The sequence below is a fragment of the Siphateles boraxobius genome, unplaced genomic scaffold (assembly GCF_051911475.1).
Source record: "Siphateles boraxobius isolate OS27281-9 unplaced genomic scaffold, OSU_SipBor_1 29, whole genome shotgun sequence".
Taxonomy (NCBI): domain Eukaryota; kingdom Metazoa; phylum Chordata; class Actinopteri; order Cypriniformes; family Leuciscidae; genus Siphateles; species Siphateles boraxobius.
This window is the reverse complement of record NW_027508908.1, coordinates 15,649,305-15,671,440: the sequence shown is the minus strand read 5'-3', so window position 1 is coordinate 15,671,440 and position 22,136 is coordinate 15,649,305. Positions and strand designations below refer to the sequence as shown.

The following is a 22,136-nucleotide window of genomic DNA, read 5'->3' as shown; positions in this document are numbered from 1 at the left end:
ATCCTGAATGCAGGCAAGGTGCTTTTGCTGTACCTCCCACACTTGAGACATGCGTTCATGGTTTATAAGGTGCAGCCCAGTGCCGTCCACAAGGTGTGAAGTGGTTTTCAAACTTTCTGAAAAATAACTTCGCAGAGATCTTTGATGCCAGAAATAATTAGACTTTATTTTCGAACGCCGTTCCTTCCATAGAACGACGCTCTAGCCCTCTGGCCTTCCAGTGCGCTCCCGAGTATATTTTGGTTCAGAGTTATATACATACATCTTCTTCCAAAGAAGGTAACACACCCTATAGATAGTTTTGGGTAAAGGTCTTTTACCATGTGACTTCTCAGAATAGAATTTTCTGCAGCAAACAACATTCCATTCAAGGTCTTTCACATACACAGAGGAAATCCAAAGTCACAGACAGAAGAAATAATTGTGTCCAAATATATAGCAAAATTACTTGTTTTCTAAATAATAAAATCTTCAACATTCCCTCCTCTGAGGCTTATTAAGCCTCACATTCACTATCCTTTTCGAGAGTGTAGTTTCAAAATCCAGCTCCCTTAGTTATGCTACCTGGTGACTCAATTTGAGTCACCCATTCTCCTTTCCAATTACTGGATTAAGCCACCACACTCTGGCGGAGCATTTGAGCCAAACATCTTCTTCCATACATTTTTCAGTTGTTTTTTCTTTTTCTTTCAATGGAAAGAGTAAAAAACTCGAATTCTCCCTAATCAAAATTAAACCAAAGAATAAGACAGTGTTATAAGTGTGTGTATACATTTGGTTCAGCATTGCCTGTTATTGACACAGTGGTAGAGTATGTCAAACATAAAAAGTCTCTTATACTATTGAAAGTTTTCTTGCGGTGCAGATATCCTCTAGGGTCTGGCTCATCAATCATCTTCTTCGTCCTCAGGTACTGGAATCAACATCCAGGGTTTGTAAATATCAATTTGGTTGCCCTCTCAAATTAGTTTTCATTATCTTTTTTCCGCATTTCCATTCGTTTAACCGTGGTTTTCCAACTAGTGATCTTAATATACAAAGTACACAACAGAATAATAACCCACTTTTAATACTGCATCTCCAAAAACATCTCTAATTGAGAAAATCATAATTTTCCAGACTTTACATTAAGTTTTCCTTAAGTTCTGCTCTTAAGGTTTTTTAACTCAATCGTAATCGCTGAATTTTCCTCCCTGCGCAATATTATTTAGTAAAAGTGCAACACTGATCACCAAACATAAGTCATTCTACTTTTTTCATATAATTGTTTTTCTCCTAATGCAGACAAATCATTATAATAAATCTCTGCTTATTATAGTAGTCTAATTGATTTATTATGCATTTTTGTTTTGCATGATCCATATGACTATTAATTCAAAATATGACTGGGTAAACATAACTCTCTCGTTTTTATCACTTCTTATGAGAGAATATCATTTCTTAAATTCGAAGAATCCATCTTTTAGTCAGTCAATTTTAGTGAACAGAACACTTTACACCTATCTAATAAATTGCAATACATTTCACTTACTGTCTATTATATTACCAAATTTAAACAATAAATTCCATTTTGACCTTTTTTAATCTCGCGTATTGCTTCCTATTCTCACTGTAGCTCCTCAGTTCAAGACTAAACTGAATACATTTTCTTCGTTTCTACTAATTTCTAAATAATCTATCTTGAATAAACTAATTATGTCTCATGTAATCACTCTAACTAAGAAAGCTTCAGAGCAATGTTACATTTATCTCATAAACGTCATTCAATAAACTCATTAGACAATTAGAAAAATAACTCTAGCAAATAACTTTTTGCACTCTTACATATTCCTTATATGTACATTTATTTTTCTTTATATCTAACAATCTAAAAGTTTTTCTATCAACCATTTAAACCATTAGCATTCTGTCTTAATTATTATTAAAACTTTGTGTTCGTATGCAACTTATTTTTAATCTTCTGTTTAGTTGACATATAATCTGACCTTATTTCTGATAGTTTTTCAATCTAAGGATTACTTCTCTGTTAGAAATTTAATTTCTGTTCCTGCCCCTCCTCTGTTGATTGCATTGCTTTTACCCATCTATATCATGTCCACATGGTATACTGATATATGGCCTATTTTTGTCGCTGTTCTTTTCTTAACTTTGTTTTTGCCACAAATTTCACAAAACTTTGCAAAAATACCTTTTAATTTAAAATGCCTATAATTTTATATTCATTTTAATTTTTAATTTCCTTATCTTACTCCCCCCTTTGCGCACTGGTTTAAAACCATTGCGCATCTGGACTGAGAATATTCAAAATTATTGTTGGTTTAACAATCTGTTCTTCATGTGAATGCCAAATATCTAATTTTGACCCCCCTCTGGTGCCATTTAGATTGTTCACAAGGGCCTGTTTGTTATCGAATTTCAATAACTTCCTCTAAGTCTATAAACTTTCTATACTTTCTATCAAGCTGTCACGATGTGGGTTTGTGTCCTGTCATGTTCTTTGGTTCCCTGTCTTGTTCATTAGTTTTCCCAGGTGTTTCTGATTTTCCCACGCCCCCTTGTTATACTGTTAGCTCGTTTGTCCCTGATTATTTAAGCCCTGTGTTTCTGCCCTGTCTTTGTGAGTTGTTATATGTTCCAGGATTAACGTGAGTGTTGGTTTCCCAGTGTTAAGATTCTTGTTCCGCGTTCTGAGTTTCTGTTTGAGTTTATTTAAAAAAAGCGTGTAAACTGCGTTTGGATCCAGCCTCCTATCTGCCTTCACCGCATCGCGTTACAGAACAACTCACCGCAAAATGGAACCAGCAGTTGCTCCAGCAGTCTCTCCCTTAGTCGTCAGCAACCGGGCCCTGAGAGAATATCTCTCGGTAATGTTTCAAGTGAACCAGTCCGTCCAAAGCTATGCTAAGGAATTCCTCTCCATTTGCCATCTCGGAACGCTCGATGAAATCCAGCTCATAGGCCTGTTTCGGAACGGGCTGGATTACCGGATTGCTCGATGGATGCCGAGCAACATTACCGATTGGACTCTGGACCGGTACATTGCTGAGGCTTGCTGTGTGGACTGTTCCATAGCCACGTTCCCGTCCTATCCGGCCGAGCCAGCTCCTCACTGCAATCTTACCAAACCCGCGACTCACGTATGCCCACTCGAGCCCGTATTCCGCACTGGTCCTGTTGGATTTGCCAATCCGGAGACCGCTGAGGTTCCGCCGGCCGAGCCAAGTGAGTCAAGTGCTGCCGAGTCAAGTGAGTCAAGTGCCGCCGAGTCAAGTGCCGCCGAGTCAAGTGCCGCCGAGCCAGGTGCCGCCGAGCCAAGTGAGTCAGGTGCCGCCGAGCCAAGTGAGTCGAGTGCCGCCGAGTCAAGTGAGTCGAGTGCCGCCGAGTCAAGTGAGTCGAGTGCCGCCAAGTCAAGTGAGTCGAGTGCCGCCAAACAAGTCAAGTGAGTCGAGTGCCGCCAAGTCAAGTGAGTCGAGTGCCGCCAAGTCAAGTGAGTCGAGTGCCGCCAAGTCAAGTGAGTCGAGTGCCGCCAAGTCAAGTGAGTCGAGTTCCGCCAAGTCAAGTGAGTCGAGTTCCGCCAAGTCAAGTGAGTCGAGTTCCGCCAAGTCAAGTGAGTCGAGTTCCGCCAAGTCAAGTGAGTCGAGTTCCGCCAAGTCAAGTGAGTCGAGTTCCGCCAAGTCAAGTGAGTCGAGTTCCGCCAAGTCAAGTGAGTCGAGTTCCGCCAAGTCAAGTGAGTCGAGTTCCGCCAAGTCAAGTGAGTCGAGTTCCGCCAAGTCAAGTGAGTCGAGTTCCGCCAAGTCAAGTGAGTCGAGTTCCACCAAGTCAAGTGAGTCGAGTTCCGCCAAGTCAAGTGAGTCGAGTTCCGCCAAGTCAAGTGAGTCGAGTTCCGCCAAGTCAAGTGAGTCGAGTTCCGCCAAGTCAAGTGAGTCGAGTTCCGCCAAGTCAAGTGAGTCGAGTTCCGCCAAGTCAAGTGAGTCGAGTTCCGCCAAGTCAAGTGAGTCGAGTTCCAAGTCAAGTGAGTCGAGTTCCAAGTCAAGTGAGTCGAGTTCCAAGTCAAGTGAGTCGAGTTCCAAGTCAAGTGAGTCGAGTTCCAAGTCAAGTGAGTCGAGTTCCAAGTCAAGTGAGTCGAGTTCCAAGTCAAGTGAGTCAAGGTCCAAGTCAAGTGAGTCAAGTGAATCCAGCCAAGTGAAAGTTTCAAGCCCAGTGAAGCGCCGTCGCAGGAGGAGGAGGACTCGTTTTGCTCGCCAGGCTCCGGAGGGCGTTCCCAGATGCCTCGCCCTGCCGGCCCCGCCTCTGCGCCTCGCCCTGCCTGCGCCCTTCAAGCTCCGGGAGGGCTTTCCTGAACCCGTGGATTTCCCCAAGTATTTTTTGGGGGGGGGCCAAGGGTCCGGTGAGGAGACCATGAGGGCTGCGCCGCCATGGTCGTCTGCAGGGGCTTCACCTCCATGGCCGCCATCACGTCCTGCTCCGCCCTGGCCTTCGCCTCGTCCTGCTCCGCCCTGGCCTTCGCCTCGTCCTGCTCCGCCCTGGCCTTCGCCTCGTCCTGCTCCGCCCTGGCCTTCGCCTCGTCCTGCTCCGCCCTGGCCTTCGGCCCAGTCTGGTCCGCCCACGCTCTGCGGCCCAGGCCCGCCTTGCCTAGGTCCAGGTCCCGTTCCCCTGCATGGGCCTGGCCCCCCATCCCTCCCCCAAGACCGCCCTCCTGGACTTTTGTTTGTTTTATTGGGCTTCAGGAGCCGCCCTTAAGGGGGGGGTTATGTCATGATGTGGGTTTGTGTCCTGTCATGTTCTTTGGTTCCCTGTCTTGTTCATTAGTTTTCCCAGGTGTTTCTGATTTTCCCACGCCCCCTTGTTATACTGTTAGCTCGTTTGTCCCTGATTATTTAAGCCCTGTGTTTCTGCCCTGTCTTTGTGAGTTGTTATATGTTCCAGGATTAACGTGAGTGTTGGTTTCCCAGTGTTAAGATTCTTGTTCCGCGTTCTGAGTTTCTGTTTGAGTTTATTTAAAAAAAGTGTGTAAACTGCGTTTGGATCCAGCCTCCTATCTGCCTTCACCGCACCGCGTTACACAAGCACTACTTGATATCATTTTAGCTAATCAATTGCATTGTTGAATCAAATTGTATTCTTATCAATTAAAATTACAATTTAATATTTGTTAAAACTTGCTTTAATTTCAACTGCAGCCTTAAATTAATTTTGTATACCTTTGTATTGCCCAATTGCATCTGAGTACCCATTAAGATTTATTTAAAAGTTATTTTTAGTTCTAATTTTTTCCTTCATGAATTGTCAAATTCCCACTATGCTATATCAATTTCTTAAATTAATTGTTAACATTATTTTAGTTTCTTTTCTTAATTAGTCATTATCATTGTTTTCTACGTTGCTTTAATATATTTTTCTCTTCAATCGCTTTTTGTTATGGTGGGGTTATTATTAAGTTGCTACTGAATCTATTCAAGGGCTGAACATTCAATCATAGGAAAGTTGGTTGATGTTGACTATTGTTTGAGCTTGTACTCATCTGTGTTGATTCTCTTCTTTGCACAGTTCCTGTCATTACTGTGTTTCTGGTCAAGTTTGTCTTCTTTTTCCATTCATGATTTGATCACTCTGTTAGGCTTGTCATCTTTACATCTTTCACCAGGGTGACTCTTGAGTCGTTGATTGCACTGGACTCTTTCTCTCATTGTCAGCATGTCCTTGATCCCTCACTTCAGTTGTGGGGGGTTGCTGAAGTCAGTTGGTGTATTTTAAGTTGAGAGACATGAACTCAAATGTCACTCTGTTGATCACTTCCTCTGAAATTACAAAGCATAGTTACTGGTTCTTTTTGTTAGACTTGTCCCAGAATCCTTCCTGGAATCGAGCTGCTGCTATCTGTAAATTAAAGCTTAATTATTTTTGTTAGTGAAAACAACATGTGATTTCAATCATCTGCTCATCTGTCCCATTGTCCTTCTTGATGTTACCTGTAGAAAGGTCATGTGGGCTGAGTGGTGTCCTTTCTGCTTTCATTAACAGCAGTGCTTTAATCCATATATTCCTATTTGTTTTTCATAAATTTGACTTTTCATCATTATTTGCAACTTTTTGCATTTTTCTCACAATAAATTTCAAATGTACTCTTATAATTAGTCAATTCAACTCAGCTATCTCTTTGTCTTGAGTTCCACTATCAACCCACCATTTATTAGGCATCTCGGACAATACTCAACCCACTTTGTTACAATACAAAAGTTACAAGACAATATTTCATACTTTTGACAAAGATCAGCTCCATCATGATATGCTGAAAAGAAAAGCAGACGTGTTATGCTGAAAAGAAAGTCAGATATGTTATGCGCTGCGCAAATGTGGCACTGTTTTTTCTATTTTTATTTTTCTCTTTTCATTCTTTGTTTTCTTCATATTGTTACTTCAGTTCCTGACCAGGAAATTTAACCAAATGCACCCATGGTCATTATTTTATTGGGCAGAATTTGCCCTGTGGGCCCACATGTTAAATTTTAAATACAGCTGTATTGGCAAAATAATTGATTTGCCTTAGATGTTTCTTCAAACATCATCTCTCACTCATTCACACTCAGTGTCTCTCTCACACACACACTGGCCAGCATACATTCTTGCAGGTTGTGCTCTAAATGTGGCATCCTATAATTTTAGACAAGGGTTGATCAGGTCAACACAGCTATGTCAAACACTATTGAGAAGTGTCAATGATCATAAGGTTTAGTTTAACACCATTGTTATAATCCTTTTTTTTCTTTCTTCTTTTTACAAATTCAAATAGACTAAGTATTTTAGAATAATAAGCCTGCCAATTTTAATTTTTCAAATACATTTTGTCATTTGTTTTTCTGATTTTTCCTATTGTTTTTTGTTTTTTGCTGATGAGCTGCTTTAAGAAATTGGAGATCTCTGCATAATCTTGGATCCATGGCCAACAACATTTCCATCTCATTATCCCAGTTTTGACAGCATTTTTTGCGATTTCATAAGCTTGGACTTTTGGAATAATTTTTTCTCCAATCTATCTCTCTAAAAACTTACCAAAACAAAATGGAGTGACCAGTATCATTGTTTTGCAAACAATTTTAATTATTTGACATTTTGCGTCTATCTTTTTCTTTTCTACAGAATAATTTTTCTCATGCTTTTAAGCCCTATAGTTGTTTAATGTAATAGCCCTCACTATACCAAATCCAGCCTCAGTTTGAACTATTTGGTGAGTTGAGCACCCACTTGTCTCTTTCAGTGTATTCTCTTTCTTTTTTATATGGCTGGACTTGAACCTACTGGAAAAGCAGAGAGCGTTAGTTTAGCAGAGAATATAAAGAATTGCTTATGAGACCAGTGAATAATCAGAATGAATAAAGTTAATCTAATAATTAACTAAATTTGAAGCAGTCTCTACAGAGTGATCATCGGAGTTGCCACACCTGTGTTGCCCGTGAGGGAAGGGTTTCAGTCAGTTCTTCTGTTTTTAGATTAACAGTCTGTTGAAGCTTCTTAGCTGTCGCTCTGCATGTGTTGTCAGCCTGTCACTCAGAGGCTTGTAGACTGGAATATTGGCTCTGTTGTTTCTCTGCCCCTTCTCAGTTTGGGCTTTTGATAGATTTTGACACAGTTTTGCATCTCAGGATTCTCCGCTTGTCCTCGGGAAAAAGTCTCCAGTGAAATAGTGAAAGTTTCACCTTTTACAGCATTAAATCAGTCTTTCTCCATGCCAGAAAGTGGTCATCTTCAGAAGGGGAGCTGAAAGCCCCTCACCCACTCTTCTTCTTCTCTCTGCAGTCGTGTATTTGACCTTTCACCTCTTCCATTCGACACTGAAGCCATCTGAAACTTGAACACTCAGAGAGCTGCATAGATCAAATTAATTTTTATAAATACTTGTTCCTGAGCTATTAGCTCTTTATCTAAATTCCATTCTTTAACCATCTTTTTCCTAGATCTTTTATATTATATAATAATCACTGGTTGACAACAGCAGTTCTCCCATTCTATCTTTAGTAAAGCAAGTTCTTCATTGCAGGAAAAAGCAAGCTATTTCTTCATTGCAATATGAGCAATAATCTAACTTTTGATTTTGATTATCTAAGTATAATATAATTCAATAATTTTCCCTATCATAAAATCAGACTTCAATCTTTCTCCTATATTTGCATGCTGTGCTCAAAATAACTCCATGGTGAATCAACTTTTCCTCACCCATTTCCAACAATTCCCATTTCCACAATTCTAAGATTGCTGTAAATTATTTATGACTGTTTGTCACTCAATCTTGTTCACTTTTAGCACACTGCACAATTTATTTTTTCCTTAGCACAAACTTAATTATCTACAATGGAATCATTTTTTTCTCACTTTATCTTCAGGGATAATGAGATACAAATTTTAGACGTCTTCAGATATAAGATATAATATATTAAGCACGTGCATTCTTATTTATCTATCCATTAATATATATCAGTCCATTTATTAATATATATTTTATACTTTAACTTATTTATACTACAATAATCTGCAAGACTAATATCTTGAAACAATTGTTTTCTTTTACTATTTCCTTTACTTTTAATACTCATTTATACATTACTTGTCTCTCAAGCTCATTCACACATTCCTTGTCACCTATTTTTAACCACAGACACAGTCAAGCAGACACACGGGATCCCACATACACACACAAGCTATACTCTACTCACAGTTTTACTCACTGTCTTTATAACAATACATCACTGATACACTTCCCCAACACAGTGAAAAATAACTATATAAAACTTAGCCTACCCGAGCAGACTTTTGTCAAACCTATGTTTGACAAAACGGTAACCGCAGGCTATTAGCTTCCCCGAGCAGTCTCTTGTTAAATCTTTAACAAGACGGTAACCGGAAGCTAAACTTGATCTGTACGCATGCTATACTTGTATCCGTCCAGGCCCACTTACAAGTAAACACAGATCAACACTGATATCTTATCAGTACTTATAATCCTCTGTGTACATGCTATCTTATTATCCGTCGAGGCCCTCTTAATAAGAAACACAGAAAACTAATACTAAACTTCATCTGTGTACATGCTATCCCATTATCCGTCAAGGCCCTCTTAATAGGAAACAGAAACCTGATACCCTATACCAGTATACTTAAATCTATAAAAAACTGATAACCTCTATCAGTACACTTGTCATCCTCAAGGCCCTCTTGACAAGAAAAAACAATAACTGTTATCCTTTAACAGTAAACATAAATTCTTACGTACATACGACAAAACCTTTAGCTGCACATCAGCATCCTACCAATATTCATACAATCTGCATCAGATTATATAAACACTGGCAAACACTAACGGGAGCTCCGCCACGCTATAACACATTACTTGATATCGTCAACAACAATAGACACTTATTTCTAGAATCAAAGATCCTCTTTTTCAATTTTTAGTTCTTTAAACTTGGAGAAGCTTTTTAAAGGGTCTTACCACTCTGGCTCACTGGTGACAACACATACTTTTTCAAAAGCAAAAATCTGCTCACCTCAAAGTACAGTGGCCACTGTTGTCTGTGTCGGTCACCAGTGTTGCCTTTCGTGGTTCCTTCAGCCTCAACCCAAGTCCCTTCGTGGTCGCCAACTGAAGTGGTTTTCAAACTTTCTGAAAAATAACTTTGCAGAGATCTTTGATGCCAGAAATAATTAGACTTTATTTTCGAACGCCGTTCCTTCCATAGAACGCCGCTCTAACGCTCTGGCCCTGTGGCCCACTGGCCCTCTGGCCTTCCAGTGCGCTCCCGAGTATATTTTGGTTCAGAGTTATATACATACATCTTCTTCCAAAGAAGGTAACACACCCTATAGATAGTTTTGGGTAAAGGTCTTTTACCATGTGACTTCTCAGAATAGTATTTTCTGCAGCAAACAACATTCCATTCAAGGTCTTTCACATACACAGAGGAAATCCAAAGTCACAGACAGAAGAAATAATTGAAAAGAAAAGGCTGAAAAGGGCATGTCGTTTGCCTTGGTGCCTTGCAGAGTCGCTTACCGAGGCCAGTGTAGATAGGCAAGAACTCAACAACAAAACGTACCGCTCCACAAAAAGAGGCTCGTTCGCCCGAACAGGGACTTGAACCCTGGACCCTCAGATTAAAAGTCTGATGCTCTACCGACTGAGCTATCCGGGCTCTTGCTCAAGAAGCGTGCGTGCTGCGTCGGAACCCACAGCAAAATGAATCGTATTGGCGCAGAAAAAAGAGTGTCCTCCAATGCATTGCATTTCCTTCTTCGAAGATTCAGAACGGCCGTCAAAACGTCTGCTATGTCAAAATATATTTGCAAATTAGTGGGAATGCAGCCTATTAGACTGATGATAATAGTAATTAAAGGAAAATAATGCTAGGAAAAAGAACAAAAACTAACTGCTACTTGTCTGGAAAGCCTCTTCACAGGCTTCAATGCTGTTGACTTGCCGCACTCTTATCGTTATTGTAAACTTGTGTCAAAGGCGCAGTTGTTTGTAGCAAATAGTAAGCCCGCGGCACTCTAGGTAACAGCCAGCGAATGTACTGACACCTAGCGATTAGAAAATATACACGCACCATATTCTCTCTGAAGCAAGATTCTTCCGAAATAAATAGGAGCGGTTCAGTCTTTTCTCTAAGGGTTCGAACCTGAGAACTTGTGCTTTCAAAGAAGGTCCCAGTTTCAATTCACTCGAACATCCAGATAAACCCTTGTAACCCTAACTTTTCTCTATTCTAAAATAAAAAATAAATGATTATGTTGATATACCCTTGTGTGTAACTATGTATGTAAAAAAATAATAAAAAATAAATAAAAAATAAATAAACTGAACAACATTGTAAGTGATCCGTTATTTTCTGAAATAAAATAATAGATATTCCTGAAATAAAAAATAAAGAAAAAAAACAACTTTATTGTTTGCTGATTGTTTGTAAAAAATTTAAAAAATAAAATGTTGTTGTTTGCTGATTGTTTGTAAAAAATAAAAACTGAACAACAATGCAAGTGATGTTCAGTATTGTCTGAAAAACTCATAACGTCGACATGTCAGATCTAATGAAGAAGATATACTATGATCCTGCGAATTCTGGTGCTTTTGGTGGTAAGGACAGATTAAAACAGACGGTATTGCAGGAATACAACGTACGTAAGACTATCTGATAAAGAGGTGACCGACTGGCTCTCCAGTCAAGACGCATATACACTCTCCATCGTACTGCACCAATAAAATATAAACGGAATCGTGTGGTAGTGTATGGAAAAGACCAGCAATTTCAAGCTTATTTGGTTGATATGACTGCATTCTCGAAACGGAATGATAATATTAAATACATAATTACTGTTATTGATATTTTCAGTAAATTCGCATGGACGCGTGTACTTAAAAATAAGACGGGCCGGAAGTGACGAAAGCTCTTTTGTCTATTCTGCGGGAGGGGCGTATACCTGCAAAGCTACAAACAGATAAGGGCACAGAGTTTTTCAATAAACATTTTCAGCAGATGACAAAAAAAATATAACATACATCATTTTTCCACAGCCAGTGACCTGAAAGCGTCAGTGGTTGAACGATTTAATCGAACATTAAAAGGTCGAATGTGGAGATATTTAACGGCGATAAATTCTAAACGGTACTGAGATCTGACAGAGGGGTATAATTCCAGTTATCACAAATCCATTAAAATGCGACCGTTGGACGTGAATAAAGAAAATTAAGATGTAGTGTTTAATCATTTATATGGGAAAATACGTAAAGAGACACCCAAATTTAAATTCTCAATTGGAGATGTCGTGAGAATCTCTAAAGTCCGGAATATTTTCACCAAAGGATACGAACAGAATTATACTGAAGAATATTTCACAATATCCGCATGCATTCCACGTATCCCCAGCCAACATTGATATGTTTTCATTTGTGTAATACTTTTAACAATACACACGCTAGTGCTGCATGATTAATCATATTTTAATCATGATCATAATTTGGAATTAATATTAGGAATTTTGTGTGTAAACTTTTATGCAGGTGGATTGAAGAAGAATTCATTGACCAAAGAAGTCAACCAGAAACAGGCAGAAAAGGCTCTCACCAAATGGTTCACTGGTGGTAGAGACAGGGGTGGAAACAGAGCCATTAGAGGACAACAGGAGAAAAGACCATCTCAAGTACAGTGAAAATTCTTTGTGCTTTTTTTAAGCCCAAGTATTTTAAAGGAACACGCCGACTTTTTGGGACTTTAGCTTATTCACCGTATCCCCCAGAGTTAGATAAGTCCATACATACCCTTTTCATCTCCGTGCGTACCGTAACTCTGTCTGACGCACCCACCGCTAGCCTAGCTTAGCACAAAGACTAGAGATAAATGGCTCCAGCTAGCATACTGCTCCCAATAAGTGACAAAGTAACGCCAACATTTTCCTATTTACATCTTGTGATTTGTATAGTCACAGCGTGTACAAATAAAATTTCTGAGAATATAGTTCCCAGTATGTATACGGTTAGAAGATGGCTGTGTCTCATGTGACCTTGTTATTTGTACACGCAGTGACTATACACATCACAACATGTAAATAGGAAATGTTGGCATAATTTTGTCACTTATTGGGAGCAGTATGTTAGCTGGAGCCGTTTACCTCTAGTCTTTGTGCTAAGCTAGGCTAGCGGTGGGTGCGTCAGACAGAGTTACAGCACGCACAGAGATGAAAGGGTGCGTATGGACTTATCTAACTCTGGGGAATACAGTGAAGGAGCTAAAGTACCAAAAGTCAGCGTGTTCCTTTAAAGGGTTATTTCACCGTCGTTGCACACACGCAAGACCTTCGTTCATCTTCTGAAAATGTTTTTGTTCAAATGTGATTTTTGATGATTTTATAAAAAAAAAACATGTAATTGAAAGTTTTATAAAATATTAAAGTGTAATAAAACATTTTGACATACTGAACCTTAGCAGTTTTTTTTTAATTTCATTTTTCAAATTGCACCTTTCATGTTTTGTGATGTTATAGATGAATGAACAGTGGAATATTTTAGCTGAAAACTGACATTTCCCAAACTGAAATAATGTTACTTTTTTCAGTTATCTATTCTAAACAAATAAATTCATCACATAAATACATAAGGTAAATTACAAATTTTAACTTTTAACTGTAAATCTGCTTTGAAACAATCTGTATTGTAGAAAGCACTATATAAATGAAGGTGACTTGACAATCAAGCATAAAACGTATAATTAATACATAATTACACTTTCTAGGCCAGATGCATCATAAACCTCATCCAGTACCCAATGAAAAACCCATACTGGGCATACATCACATGTGGGCTTCAAAAAGTGGGGGCAGTATGTTGCCCATGTATGTTGCCCAGCTGGGCCCCACATAAGATTCTATATGAGATTTATGTGGGCTAATCATGGTGGGGCCATTGTACAACCCGTGGACAAACCCATCTAGGGCCCATATTCAAAGCCCATATTGGGCCCACATTGGCCCCACCCTGTAATGTTGGCTGGGCCCCTCCCATATACCGATTACAAGACTATGACGGTGAAATTATCGCCGGTTGTTTTTATGAGCAAGAGCTGCAGAAGATTATCGTGAGTAATGATTCATCTTTCAAGGTTGAAAAAATACTGGATAAACAACGCCGCGGGAAAGTCATGTACGTGTTAGTCAAGTGGTGGGAGTGGCCTTCTAAATGCAATAGCTGGATTCCTAAAAAACTGGTGATGGATCTTCAAACCACCTTAAAGTTATAGTGAATTCGTAGCAGGTGTCAATTATGTAAATCATGTCTGAGGAGGGGTTCTACGTTACACTACCATGCAATGCATCGACTAATGTCTATCCTGAGAATCGTATACCGTATTTTCCGGACTATAAGTTGCGCTTTTTTTCATACCTTGGCTGGTCCTGCGACTTATAGTCAGGTGCGACTTATATATCAAAATTAATTACCAAGATTTACTCGTCACAGGATCGCTGACGGCCCCAGATTATTATTTGTGAGTTTTTGATGTATTTGTGGTATGACGTGAATGCATCATTTGCCGAAATTGGGGGTGACATTACCGTCTACAGCCACGAGAGAGCGCTCTATGCGCTCTAGACTACAGCTAGTTTTACCGCTGAAAAAATCTCTCTTCAGTGATGTGGAATAAGATGGCGGGAGCTTGGTGAAATTGCTTTACCGATAACTGTTGGACTCGCTGTCTTGTTATGTTTTTATTTTTTTATTTGATCCTATTCAGCCTCTCAGGTATGTTCTTTATGCTATTGTGTAGCTAACTGTTGATGTGTTACGTTAACAGCATACCGGACACATATTCAGCCTGTTGTTCTTTGTGCTATTGTGTGTAGCTGAATAACTTAAATGCCTTCTGTTTTAATGAATTAAAGTCTGTTTAAATAACTTTTTCTTGGTCTTGGATTTTGTTAAATAAATTTCTAAATAAATGCGACTTATAGTCCAGTGCGACTTATATATGTTTTTTTCCTCGTCATGACGCATTTTTGGGCTGATGCAACTTATAGTCCGGAAAATACGGTATCTAATTACAGAACTAGAATGGCTAGAAGTATAAATTTAAAAGGCCTGTGGGAAGTGGCATTGGTCGAGTTTGAATATCTGTTGACCTGGTACACCTTCAATGAGGACGACGCTGTTTTTATTAATGATTGTGATCAAAGCCTATTACAGAATAATGGCGAACTGTGCAGTGTAAGGGGTGACCTTAATATCCAGACTTCTCGGAGAGCCCTAAAAATATCTACGAGCCGGAACGCTTTAAAGTGTGGTTATTTTGAGGATATACCCACATTACTCAGGGAAATAAATGCATCTCTCCCCCCACGGGTGCAGCTCGGCTACGATCATATAAAGAATAAGATATTTCTGAAAGCAGGCCAGAGGGCTTCGTTGACATTTTATGGTAAGGTGGCTGTTATAGGCTATAGGATTAAACCTATACTAGGATATACTAGGATTGTTTAGGGGCTTGTACCTTATGGCAATCCCATTTCTTAGAAGAGGGTTCAGTATAGCAAAACCACATCTAAAAGCCGCTGCAAAAAACATAGTAATTGATGTCGTAACTACAGCTCTAACAAAGTCGTATAACAATGATGACGGTCAGAGCGGGCATGGACTTATGGTCATGGGGCGTAGACGGTTAAAACCACCAGGGACCCGTATGAGAAGAGGGCGTGGTCATGGCATAAAGAAAACGATACTCGGTTACTAACGTAACCTCGGTTCTCTCTAGAGAGGGAACGAGTATTGCGTAAGTTTAGCTTAAGCTACGGGAAAGATTCATCTTCTCGAGATACTAAAGCCAAAAAATTATCCTTAATTTTGTATTCCTTGTCAACGCAGTGATGCAGCTAGCAGACCTAGAGCAGGCCATCTCGCGTGCTCATTGGCTGCCCTGCGGGCAACTGCTGCAGCCTACCAGTGAGCCCGGCGTGACGTCACGCCCAATGAAGGGCGCCCGCGCCTTCATAGCGTCACAGCCCGCCAGAATGGGCGTGGCTTAGCGTATAACACTAGGGGCTGTAGGCTGACTTCCCTGGTTTTCGTCGACTGAAGCGAAGTCGCTCGTGGCGCGAGCACAGCCGGTTACGCAATACTCGTTCCCTCTCTAGAGAGAACCGAGGTTACGTTAGTAACCGAGTATCGTTCTCTTACGAGAGGTTCTCTCGTATTGCGTAAGTTTAGCTTACGCTACGGGAACACTTTGTCAACGCCGTGCGCGCCAAGCATCCACATGAGACCCCGAGCTTTCAGGGGAACCCCACAGGTGGAAAAAATAAGGTGGCCAGCCACGCGGGCCATCACTTGTACATAAGCACACATACGGAATACAGAGCAGCGCGCCGGTCTGTATAGGCACATGGCACATACCCTACTTAGTGCAGCTCAACCAGGAGAGCTGAGTCATGTGAGAGTGATCTGAGCAGGAGATCTGGGCAGAATACACCTCTCCTTCAGACTGACAACAGTTTAGCCTGCAAGGCAGGAACTTCTAGGTTATAAAACCTGACAAAGGTAGACGGGGAGCTCCAGCCCGCCGCTACACATATGTCATGGATAGAAATTCCACTGGACCATGCCCACGAAGAGGCCACGCCTCTCGTGGAATGAGCCCTGATGCCCAGAGGGCATTGCAGACCTTTTGACGCGTAAGCGGCCGCTATAGCGTCTACTGGACAGGCTCTGTTTCGAGGAGGCGAGACCCTTGGTGCGCCCACCAAACGAAACAAAAAGCTGTTCCGAACGCCTGAAGGAGGCGGAGCGCGTAATGTAAAACCTCAGCGCTCTGACAGGGCAGAGGAGATTCACATCACCTTCGATGTCAGATGCTGGGAGAGCTGACAACGAAATAACTTGTGCTCTGAATGGAGTGCCCATCACTTTAGGGACATAGCCATGTCTAGGTCTGAGGATGACTTTAGAGTCATTCGGTCCGAACTCAAGACACGACGCGCTGACAGACAGCACATGCAGGTCCCCTACACGTTTTACTGACGACAGTGCAGTCAGAAAGACGGTTTTCAGTGATAGATATTTCAACCCCACGGTGTCTAGTGGTTCAAATGGAAAAGCTTTCAGGGCCTCGAGGACCAATGAAAGATCCGACATGGGAACCGACGGGGGGCGCGGCGGATTCATCCTTCTAGCTCCTCTAAGGAAGCGGATGGCCAACTCGTGTCTTCCCAATGACTGGCTGTGCGTCGATTCTGCGAACGCTGCCACGGCCGCCACGTATACATTGAGCGTGGATGGGGACCTTCCCTTATCCAACAGCTCTTGTAGGAAGGTGAGCAGATGCGCCACCCCGCATGTCCGCGGTTCCAGATCTCTGTTGGTGCACCATCCAGAGAACACCGACCATTTAGACGCGTAGAGCCTTCTCGTGGAAGGGGCTCTAGACTGCGTGATCGTGTTCATCACTCCTTCTGGCAGGGCAACGAGTACCCGTTGATCAACCATAAATGCAGAGACCAGCGCTCTGGATTGGGATGCCAGATCGTGCCGCGAGCCTGAGAGAGGAGATCTGCCCTCACCGGATTCGGCCACGGAGCTGTATGTGACAGCCCTGCTAGTTCCGGGAACCAAATCTGATTCTCCCAACGCGGGGCTATGAGGAGCACCAAGTGGCGCGTTTCCCTGATTCTCTTGATCACCTGTGGCAACAGAGAGACCGGAGGGAAAGCATATAGTGGGAGGCTGGGCCAAACCTGGGCCAGCGCGTCCTCGTCCTTCGAACAGACCGTCGGGCATTGAGCGTTGTCTTTTGACGCAAATAGGTCGAATAGGCGCCACAGTTTCTGGACCGTTTGGGGTGCAGGGACCATTCCCCTGGGGGAACATTGTCCCTGGACAGTTTGTCTGGGCCGTCGTTCAAATGGCCAGGCACATGCGCCGCCCTCAGCGAGTTCAGGTGCATCGGAGACCAAATAAGGAGGCGTTCCGTCAGATTGCAGAGATTTCTGGATCTGACACCGCCCTGACGGTTTACATAGGATACCACAGACATGTTGTCCGAGCGGACAAGAACATGCTGGTCCTGTATGAACGGGAGGAAGCACTTCAGCGCGTTCTCGACCGCTATCATTTCCAGACAGTTTATGTGAAAACCCTTCTCCTGGTCTGACCACTGGCCAAAGGCCGGTCTGCCCTCGAACAGTGCGCCCCAACCCGAGTTGGACGCGTCTGTCGAGATGACTTTATGATAAGAGATGGTTCCCATCATTACTCCCTGCTGGTACCAGTCGGCCACTAACCAGGGCTGCAGAGCTGCTATGCAGGCCTGAGTCACTCTGATTTTCTGGCCGCCAGACACCCGGCGGGACACGCGAGCATTCAACCAGCGTTGGAGCGGGCGCATGCACAGTAGGCCCAGCTGGAGCACCGCTGCAGCTGATGCCATACAGCCCAACATCCTTTGAAATGTTTTCAAAGGGAGAAAGCTGCCCTTCTGGAAAGATGCGGCTAGGTGGCGAACAGGGCGCGCGCGCTGTGTCGATAAACGAGCCGTCATGGTCACCGAGTCCAGTGCTATTCCTAAAAAGGAAATTGACTGGCTGGGCAGTAATGAGCTCTTGGTCCAGTTGACCGTGAGACCCAAGCTTTCCAGATGACTGAGAAGCACTGTTCTGTGAGATAGCAGTTCTGTCTCTGACTGTGCCAATATCAGCCAATCGTCCAGATAGTTCATTATTCGCAGCCCCTGACTTCTCAGGGGGGCGAGCGCCGCGTCCATGCACTTTGTAAATGTACAGGGTGCCAGGGACAGGCCGAACGGCAGGACGGTGTAATGATATACCTGACCGTCGAAGGCGAATCTCAAAAATTGCCTGTGACGGGGTACTATCTGAATCTGAAAATAGGCATCCTTCAGATCTAGAGAAATAAACCAGTCCCTCGGACGAACGTGCGTGAGGATTTTCCTGGTCGTAAGCATTTTGAACGGTCTTTTCGCAAGCACTTAGTTCAAATGTCTCAGATCTAGGATAGGTCTGAAGGCTCCGTCCTTCTTGGGTACGACAAAATATTATCGGCTGTAAAAGCCTGACTCGCTCAGAGAAGGCGGTACCTTTTCTATAGCCCATTTGCACAGCAGCTTTGCTATTTCTGCGTGAAGTAGGTGTGCTACTTACGCATTCACAATCGTCGCGGTCCGGGCTTGAAAGCGCGGGGGACGGCGAATGAATTGAAGTGTATAGCCCTGCTTTATTGTGCTCAACACCCATTCTGAAATCCCTGGGATAGTTTCCCACGCAGCTATGTGAGCCGCTAGGGGGCGAATGGCCTCCGGGTTCAGACCGCCGCCATTTGCGGGCTTGTGAAACTGAACCGGAGCCGAAAGCGCGGTGCGCGCGCTCTCGGTTCTGGGCAATGGCTGCTCGCTGAAAAGCCGAAACCGGCTGATTTATGTGAGATGTCCCAATCATAAGGGATGGGGAACAGTCTTTTGTCATTTTTTGACGCGCGAGCAGCGCTCCGGGCGGGAAAGCTTCCTGTAAGCGTGAGCGCGTGTGCGCGGGCACGAGACTTACAAGTGTATTTGATGCCCTGATCATAATGGATGGGGAGCGTTTTATTAATGCCCTGCGTTTTGTGATAACACTTAAATGCGCAGGCGGAGCCCGGGGGGAGGTTAGTGTTAGCAAGCGTGAACGCACTCAGGCGGGCACGAGACTTACATTCATAACCTGCTTTCTTTTGTGAAACTGACCCGGAGCCGAAAGCGCTGCGCGCGCGCTCTCGGTTCTGGGCAATGGCTGCTCGCTGAAAGCCGAGACCGGCTGATTTATATGAGATGTCCCAATCATAAGGGATGGGGAACATTCTTTTTTTTTTTTTTTTTTACTTTTTGACACGCGAGCAGCGCTCCGGGGTGAAAAGCTTCCTGTAAGCGTGAGCGCGTGTACGCGGGCACGAGACTTACAAGTGTATTTGACGCCCCGATCATAATGGATGGGGAGCGTTTTATTAATGCCCTGCGTTTTGTGATAACACTTAAAACGCGCGGGCGGAGCCCGGGGGGAGGTTTGTGTTAGCAAGCGTGAACGCACTCTGGCGGGCACGAGACTTACATCCATAACCTGCTTTCTTTAGTGAAACTGACCCGGAGCCGAAAGCGCGGCGCGCGCGCTCTCGGTTCTGGGCAATGGCTGCTCGCTGAAAGCTGAGACCGGCTGATTTATGTGAGATGTCCCAATCATAAGGGATGGGGAACATTCTTTTTTCACTCTTTGACGCGCGAGCAGCGCTCCGGGTGGAAAAGCTTCCTGTAAGCGTGAGCGCGGGCACTAGACTTACAAGTGTATTTGTCGCCCCGATCATAATGGATGGGGAGCGTTTTATTAATGCCTTGCGTTTTGTGATAACGCTTAAACGCGCGGGCGGAGCCCGTGGGAGGTTTGTGTTAGCAAGCGTGAATGCACTCTGGCGGGCACGAGACTTACATTCATAACCTGCTTTCTTGATCGTGTAACAGAGCGGGCAGATAGTGGGCACAGACTTGTGGACACATTTCTTACATTCAACACTCGAGCGGCTTTTCTGCGCTTCATGAGAGTGTGCTCTGCGAGGTTCGGAGTGCTTATGTGTAGTGGTGAACACTGGGGCGTGGGCACTTTCATTACACTTACAACACCGACGGCATGAGCCGGACCAGACATTTTACTCATTTTGAGATTTTTCTGGGTCGCCGTGAAAACGGCGTTTGTGTGCAGGCGAGAGGGTCAACAAACCGGCTCGTTGGCTGCTAATTGAACCAATGCAGTAGCCTGTTTGAAGGGGACTGACAGGGAATAAACTTAAACACGCACGTCTTTTCGGAGGCGATGTGTCTGTTAGTAAGCGTGAGCGCTCGTGAGCGGGCACGTAACTTACATTCTTAATCTGACATTATACTCACTTGAGATTTCTCTGGGTCGCCGCGAGAACGGCGGATGTGTGCAGGCGAGCGGGTTGCATTACCGGCTCGTTGGCTGCCAAATACACCACTGCAGTAGCCTTATCTAAGGGGACTGACATGGCGAGACATTTCGACGGCGGCGCGCAAGCCCGTCCGGGTCATGCAGAGAGCTCGAGAGGGCTCTGCATGACGCGCGAACGGGGACGCGAGGGCGGGGTAGCTCTCTTGTAACGTAAAGAGAGCTAGCCGCGTGCTCGGGAGCAGAACTGGAACAGTGTTTGTACGAGGGCGCGAGCACGAGTAGTGGGCACGGGACCTACATGTAACACAGATGATGCCCGTCCAGGTCATGCAGAGAGCTCGAGAGGGCTCTGCATGACGCGCGAACGGGGACACGAGGGCGGGGTAGCTCTCTTGTAACGTAAAGAGAGCTTGCCGCGTGCTCGTACGTGTCCCTCGGCCTCATTCTCAGATGCGACGGCAGTGAGGCTCGTGAGCGGCAGCTGCGCCTCGGTGAGGAGAGGCGGGGGGTGTTGAAGGCTTCGAGTCGAGCCCGCAGGGTCGACAGCGGAAGCGCTTCACAGCCGGAAGTGCGAGGCGTCTTAAAAAAGACACTCGCTGCTCTTTTAGAATAGGTTTTAGAATAGGTTTTAGCAAGGTAAAGGATAAGTCGCCGGATAGCGTAGCTCGCACGGATGGCTGAAGGTGGCGAAGACGGCCGGCTTCCTCAGCGCTCTCCTAAGCTGGCTGTCCACTGTTCGACGGCGGCGGTGGCTTCTCTCAGATCCAGCGATGAGAAGAGCTCGCTGAAGAGAGGAAAAATCAGGGAAGTCAGCCTACAGCCCCTAGTGTTATACCCTAAGCCACGCCCATTCTGGCGGGCTGTGACGCTATGAAGGCGCGGGCGCCCTTCATTGGGCGTGACGTCATGCCGGGCTCACTGGTAGGCTGCAGCAGTTGCCCGCAGGGCAGCCAATGAGCACGCGAGATGGCCTGCTCTAGGTCTGCTAGCTGCTGCACTGCGTTGACAAGGAATACAAAATTAAGAATAATTTTTTGGCTTCAGTATCTCGAGAAGATGAATCTTTCCCGTAGCTTAAGCTAAACTTACGCAATACGAGAGAACCTCTCGTAAGAGAACTAGACGCATCATTAAGAAGCGCTCAGTCGCAAAAATCAAACGAAGAACCCATACGAAGCGTGTGAAAAGAACAACAAAATTAAAAAGACGAACCAATACTATATTCTAAAAAATGTCTCTGTTACACTGCATGTCTGACAAATGCATCAAGACCGAACTGGATCTGTTTACTGTCCCTTTGACAAAGACAGCTATTAAAAAAAACACTTATGTGGAGATTCCGCCGATTTCATCTATTACAGATTTATCTCCGATAGAATTTTCATTGCGGGGACGGTGGGGACCCATGGGGACACCAGGACGACAAGAAAAGACAAGACAAGACAAGACAAGACGCGAACAGATAACTAGAAGTAGGAACGCTAATTAGGAAGAAAGTGATAACAGGTGAAAAATGGAGATAGAGTAATGTAAAGACTGATGGCCATCAGCTGGCGGAGAATGAATGAGCGCGATAGAATTTGGGTTTGTTTAAGCGAGGCGTGTGTGTATGAAGGGAGCGCGTGTGAGAATGGTGGGTGTGTCACCGTGTTGGTGAATGAATC

The 22,136-nt window shown here is 43.7% G+C and overlaps 1 non-coding gene across 1 annotated transcript; it reads right to left on the bottom strand.

Annotated features, from left to right (window-relative positions):
- Positions 1-10,111: 10,111 nt before the first annotated feature.
- On the bottom strand, positions 10,112-10,184 carry trnak-uuu (transfer RNA lysine (anticodon UUU)). Its single transcript has one exon. It is a non-coding gene; the product is annotated as a tRNA-Lys (tRNA).
- Positions 10,185-22,136: the final 11,952 nt, after the last annotated feature.